Genomic DNA, 7,479 nt, shown 5'->3' with positions numbered 1-7,479 from the left:
TTCTTTTGGGGATACAGAAATACAGTTGACTTTATACCTAGAAATTTGCTGAACTATCATATATGTGTCAAAAATTTGTAAATTCTTTTGAATCTTCTGTACAAAATCATGGTTTTAATTCTTTCTTTATAATCTGTAAGCTTTTTTCCTACTTTTTTTTGCACTGTCAAAGACCTTTAATACAATAAAGTTTAGAATTTGATACTAGTGAACACTAAGGTAGTGAACTAGTCTTATTCCTGATCTCATAGTGAAGACTCAATATTTTATAAATATAAGGTTTCTTGTAAATTAAAAACAAAAATAAAAACCACTACAGTTTAAGGAAGTTTCCTTCTTTCTATTCCTAAGAATTTAAAAAAAAGTTTTTTTTTATGTGTATTTATTTTTGAGAAGGAGAGAGACACAGTGTGAGCGGGGGAAGGGCAGAGAGAGAGGGAGACAAAGAATCTGAAGCAGGCTTCAGGCTCTGAGCTATCAGCATAGAGCCTGATGCGGGGCTTGAACTCACAAACTGTGAGACCATGACCTGAGCCGAAGTTGGACGCTTTACCAATTGAGCTACCCAGGCGCCCCAGAATTTTTTTTTTTTTTTTTAATCCTGAATGGGGGTTCCCAGGTGGCTCGGTTGGTTAAGCGTGGGATTTCTTGATTTGGGCCCAGGTCATGATTTCATGGTTCTTGAGTTCAAGCCCTGCACGGGGCTCCATATGGAACCTGCTTGGGTTTCTCTCTCCTCCCTCTCTCTCTGCCTCTCTGCCCCTCCCCCACTCACACTTGCACGTTCTCTCTCTAAAATAAATTTTTAAAAAATCATGAATGGATGTTTACTTTTATTAAAATTTTCTTTTATTTTGTAAATGTGAATTATGTTGATTTTTAAATACTAAACAAACCTTGTAGTCTCAGAATAAGCCTAAGTTTGGGACACCTGGGTGGCTCAGTGGGTTAAGTGTTCGACTCTTGCTTTTGGCTCAGGTCATGATCTCACAATTGTGAGATCGAGCCTGGAGCCTGTTTGGGGTCCTCTCTCCCTCTCTCTGCCCCTGCCCTGCTCTCGTGCATGTATATTTTCATGCTCTCTCCCGAAATAAATAAACTTAAAAAAAAAAATCAGCCTCACTTTAATGTGATGTAGTAGATCCTCTTTATATAATATTAGATTTGGTTTGCTAATGTTTTGTTTAGGATATTCTGTGGGTTTTTAATTTTTTTGTGAGATCTAAAATATTTTCTTAATAATGCCTTCTCAGGTTTTGGTATTCAGGTTATTATGCTGGCTTCATAAAATGCATTGGAAGTGTTCTTTTTTCTGTTTTCTGTGAGAGGTATATGATGAAATTGTGAAAGACATGAGCATAAACCCATTTGCTGAATGTATTTTGCTGTGAAATGAGTTTCTTGGACAGAAAATGTGTGGAATGTGATAATGGTGAACAGGTATTCCATAGTGTCATTCCAATAATATAATTGCCTCCCCTCCATGGATAGTCTGCTATAATACACCTGCTACTTAGTAGTTGGTAGTCCGTATTTGAACTCAACTTTGACTTCGTGGTTGATAGGATAAGCCTTACACAATGGAGGTAACAAGAACAGCTGTGGTGAGGGGAAGTCCATGTTGTTGAGCCCATACAAAGCTTGCTTTCTTGCCATATGGCCATTTTGTACATGGGTCCATTAAGTAAGCACTGGGTTTGCACGGGGAAGAGACTCATTTCCAGAATGTATTATCTTGTCCATCTCATGGAGATTCTCTTCTGCAAGGTGCCTTTTGTGAACATTCACCTGGGACACAATATTCATTCTTTGTTTACAATGTTAGAAGTCCATTCACATTGCTGCTTCCCTAAGACTTTGTCATATATCCAATTATGTTCTAAGTCTTTAACCATCCAGTCAAGCCTTTAACCACTGTCCTTGAATAGGTTCTAGCTTTGGCTCTCAGAGTGAAGGAAGGAGACAACTATATATATTGTTATAAGTCCTATACCCTGGGGCGCCTGGGTGGCCCAGTTGGTTGAGCGACCAACCTCGGCTCAGGTCCTGATTTCACAGTTTGTGAGTTTGAGCCCCATATCTGGCTCTGCACTGGCAGTGCAGCCTGCTTGGGATTCTCAATCTCTCCCTCTTTCTCTGTCCCTCCCCGATGTGTGCTTCCTCTCTCTCTCAAAATAAATGAGCAAACTTAAATTTTTTTTTTTTTAACGTTTATTTTTGAGACAGAGAGAGACACAGCATGAACGGGGGAGGGGCAGAGAGAGAGGGAGACACAGAATCGGAAGCAAGCTCCAGGCTCTGAGCCATCAGCCCAGAGCCCGACGCGGGGCTCGAACTCACGGACCGCGAGATCGTGACCTGAGCTGAAGTCGGACGCTTAACCGACTGAGCCACCCAGGCGCCCCATAAATGAGCAAACTTAAAAAAAAAAAAAAAGGTTCTATACTTCTTCTATCCCCCCTCCTTGGGGGAGAATTTCCCTTTTTTCCCTTTTTCATTCTGTCCTGATTTGGGTTGTAATACTAGAGCAGTCTGCTTCTGGCTTGTGTTAGCATGTAATGCAGAAACACCTGGAAACCAGACCCAAATCTTTCTCCTCACCTAACTGGTTATAAGGAGCTGCACATGAAGCTATAGGTTTGGATTGAGTGAAAAGAAAGCAGGTACAGTATTACATACTAGAGTCTGAGCTACCTGCTTATGTCACTTGTATCTTTCAGACCTGCCTCAGCCTGCTTTTTTTCATCTTAATTGATGAATGCTGCATTTAGTACTTTTGGGTTGGGTGGTTCAGATAACACCCAATTAATTCTGGGCAGCTTGGGTCACCTGGTCACTTGATTTCCCATGGTCAGGCATTCAGTCTCCCACAAGGCATAGCTTTGCTATAAAACCCTGGAGGTATGCACTCTGATTGTTTCATTGAGGCTTACCAGAGACTTCATGCAACATATTAGCTATCATCTCTTTGAGTATCATCTGATTTGCTGGCATCTTGCACGACTTTTGTACTACAACCTGAACTTGTTGCAGAGCCTTTTCTTTGTTCCCCAGTGAAAGCTGACAGCTTTACAGGTTGATCATTTAGTGGGCCAAATAACACATCAAGTGGCCTCTAGAATTCATAAAAGCTTATCAAGCATTGTGGGGTTTTGTGTGTGCGTGTGTGTGCTTATTTTAGTGCAAAGGACAGCAACTTATCTTTCACTTTGTAAAGGCTGGACCTCCAGAAACCACTGAGGTGGCAGGCGCCTTAATTTTGGGGGGGGGGGGGGTAGTTTATATCCTGCCCTGTGGCTTGCATGTCTTATTACTAAAGCATCTACCATATTTGCTACCGCTCTTTCATCAGATCCAATCAGATTAATATTGTGGCCCAGTCTAAAGTTCTGGGAGATGTCAAGACTAGACTAGACTTCTGTGGCCTAGTTTATGGCAGAGGAGGGAAATTAATGTAGCCTTCAGATAAGATGGTGACAAGTGTATTGTCTGTGATCCATTTCGAGTTAATTTTTGTGAAGGCTGTAAGCTCTATGTCTAGATTCAAAGAGGCAAAGGGAAGGGATAGCATCTAGAGAAATATAATTTAGTGTCAGTGTTCTAGTTCTCAGTTTGGTATGGGTTCATGGATATTGACTCTATTATTAGAAAATAAATTTTGGGGGTGCCTAGGTGGCTCAGTCAGTTGAGCATCTGACTCGTGATTTCGGCTTAGGTCATGATCCCAAGGTCATGGCATCAAGCCCCACATGGGCTCTGTTGAGTATGGAGCCTGCTTGGGATTCTCTCCCTCTGCCTCTCTTCCTGGCTTGTGCTCATGCGCTCTCTCTCTCTCTCTCTCTCTCTCTCTCTCTCTCTCTTTCTCACTCTCAAACAAACAAACAAATAAAAACTTTAAAAGATTTCTTCCATGGAAGAATAAAGGCAGTGTGTGTGCCTTGATACAAGGATTATGACTGATTTGATTCAATGCACTTGAGGTATATTTTAAAAGTTAAATGTATCTTGATGTGCCTAAGTCCTGACATTGTGATAGGAGCTGGTGATAAAAAGATGAATCATTCTTCCTCTGAAGGAGTTCAGCTTCCCGGGAAGACAAACACCCAACTAACTGTGAGAAGTGGTATACTAGTGTTACAAGGAACAAGTTGGGGCAACATAGAGGAAGTGCTATGTGATCTGATCCTTGAAGGACACCGAGGCAGAGAAGAGTTGGGGAAGGCATAGACTTAGCTTCTTGTGGGTAAATTACATATATTTAATCAAAATTTTTGTCTAGATAATACATTTATGTGGTTTAAAAATCAAGAAGGTTTGGCACAAAAACAGGCACTCAGATCAATGGAACAGAATAGAGAACCCAGAAATGGACACACAAACATATGGCCAACTAATCTTTGACAAAGCAGGAAAGAATATCCAATGGAATAAAGACAGTCTCTTCAGCAAATGGTGCTGGGAAAACTGGACAGCGATATGCAGAAAAATGAACCCGGACCACTTTCTTACACAATACACAAAAATAAACACAAAATGTATGAAAGGCCTAAATGTAAGACAGGAAGCCATCAAAATCCTCCAGGAGAAAGCAGGCAAAAACCTCCTTGACCTTGGCCACAGCAACTTCTTAACACGTCTCTGGAGGCAAGGGAAACAAAAGCAAAAATAAGAATTGGGACCTCATCAAAATAGAAAGCTTCTGCACAGCAAAGGAAACAATTAGCAAAACTAAAAGGCAACCAATGGAATGGGAGAAAATATTTGCAAATGACATGTCAGATAGAGGGTTAGTATCCGAAATCTATAAAGAACTTACCAAACTCAACACCCAAAACACAAATAATCCAGTGAAGAAATGGGCAAAAGAAATGAACAGATACTTCTCCAAAGAAGACATCCAGATGGCCAACCAACACATGAAAAAATGCTCAACATCACTCATCATCAGAGAAATACAAACCCAAACCACAATGAGATACCACCTCACACCTGTCAGAATGGCTAACATTTAACAACTCAGGCAACAAATGTTGGCAAGGATGCGGAGAAAGAGGATTTCTTTTGCACTGCAAACTGGTGCAGCCACCTTGGAAAACAGTATAGTAGTTCCTCAAAAAATTAAAAATAGAACTACCATATGACCCAGCAATTGCACCACTAGGTATTTATCCAAGGGATACAGATAGGCTGTTTCGAAGGGGCACATTCACCCCAATGTTTAGCGGCACTATCTACGATAGCCACAGTATGGAAAGAGCCCAAATGTTCGTTGATGGATGAATGGATAAAGAAGATGTGAGATATATATATATATATATATATATATATATATATATATACATACACACACACACACACACACTTCAGTATTACTCAGTAATCAAAAAGAATGAAATCTTGCCATTTGCAACTACATGCATGGAACTAGAAGGTATTATGCTAAGTGAAATTAGAGAAAGACAAATATTATATGAGGACTTTAAGATACAAAACAGATGAATTTAAGGGAAGGGAAGCAAAAATAATATAAACACAGGGAGGGGGACAAAACATAAGAGACTCTTAAATATAGAGAACAAAGGGTTGCTGGAGGGATTACCCCTTGTGGGCGGTGGGGGTGGGAGAATAATAATAAATGAGAATTTATTGTGTTTAACCATTTCCCTATTGATGGACATTCTGGCATTTCCTATCTTCTGCAAATGCAGCAGTACTGTAATGAATCACTTTGTACACATCATTTTATACATGTGCAGGTAAATCTGTAGAACAAATTCCTATAAGGATATATAATTGAAGGCCAGGGTATTAGGTTAAATTATGTTCACGAGCACATATCCTGGGATTGGGAGAGGACTTGCTGAAAGTGGTGAGAGTGAACTACTATGTTTATTAAGCTGTGGTGTCTCCTAAATATGAGTCAGCTATGGATTTCATATACTCATTAATGTGAGGTTGACACTGTCATAGAATGTTTTTCCAAGTGGAAGGTGGGATTTAATTTCATGCTTCGTAGAACTACCTTTATTTTACTTTTTTAAAAAGATTTTATTTTTTTAAGTAATCTCCACACCCAATGCGGGACTTGAACCCATAGGCCTGAGACTGAGAGTTGCATGCTCTGCCGACTGAGCCAGCCAGGCACCCCTACGGTGTTTTGAAAATCACTCACCTCGACCTTTTATTTTGTAGTTCTGTTTTTCTGTAATTGGTGTGGTTATCTTTTGGCATGGTAATACCTTTTATCTGAGGAACACCAAATTCTCTGCTAGGAACCTGATAGGTTAACCCAGTTCCTATAATTTCTCACACTTTCTTCTGGGAACCTCTTATTTTCTTATTGTAAGTTCCTCTGAATCTCAGCAGATGAGGACTTGACACAAATGAGCTTTCGTCTTCTGCTGCTGCTACCCTCTATGAGTCGGAATTTCTGTTCACTGATATTATGTCAGCCTTCCCAGTTCTAATGTTTTACAGCTGCTTGCAGAAAACCAACAACCCCTCGTGGCCCTAGGGAGTGTATATCACCAGCTGTGAGTGCAGTGACATGGAAAGTATTGATACCATTGACTAGCACGGAGGCGGTAGCTAGTGGAGCTCTCATTCCAGGTGCGCCTTCCTCCATCCTGTTACGTTTGTTCTTTCTAAACTTCCTTTTCCCTTCTGTTTCTCTGAGTGTGTCTTGGGCCTGCCAGTGACTTCATAGATTCAACATCTCTTTTGGTGAGACAGAAAGTTGGAACTTGAAAAAACAAAACAAAACTTGTTCTCTATGGCACTGATTCTCATCCTTTAGTGTGCTAATTCCTGCTGAACCGTTGGGCTGGTGGGGATGAGGCAGTGCGTAGAGCTCCTCCCCCCCAGCAGCAGTGCAGGGCAGTATTACCTCATGGGGACATTTCACATTATTACTGTGAGGATATGGGAGAGTCGCCGACTTTGTGCCAATCCTCTGCTTGCTAAAACTCTTCAAGAATGATCAGATTGTTTTATCAGGGAAAAGTTTTTTATTTTTATTTTTTTAAAGTTTATTTTAAAATTTATTTTTGAGAGAGTGAGTGGAGGAGGGGCAGAGAGAGAGGAAGAGAAAGAATCCCAAGCATGCTTTGCGCTGTCAGCACAGAGCCCCATGTGGGCTTCCAACTCACCAAATGTGAGATCATGACCTGAGTCGAAAGCAAAGGTCAGACACTTAACTGACTGAGCCACCCAAGTGCCCCTGCAGGAGATTTTTAAATACATCAACATAGGGTTGTGGGCTTTTTTTTTTTTTTTTAAAACCTCACTTTCTGGTTTAAACATTATTATCTTGAGTTAGGTAATGCATTTGCTGTTCAGATGATTCAATGTAAAAGTATTCATCCCACCTCTTCCCCAGTCACTCGGTTACCTCCCTTGAGGCAACTAATAGGAGTTTCTTGCGTACCATTCTGAATTACTCAATGCATAATATATGATTTTAATGTTTGACTCTGACAA

The sequence above is a fragment of the Panthera pardus genome, unplaced genomic scaffold (assembly GCF_024362965.1).
Source record: "Panthera pardus isolate Hobbes unplaced genomic scaffold, ASM2436296v1 HiC_scaffold_17, whole genome shotgun sequence".
Classification (NCBI taxonomy): domain Eukaryota; kingdom Metazoa; phylum Chordata; class Mammalia; order Carnivora; family Felidae; genus Panthera; species Panthera pardus.
This window is presented reverse-complemented; position numbering follows the sequence as displayed.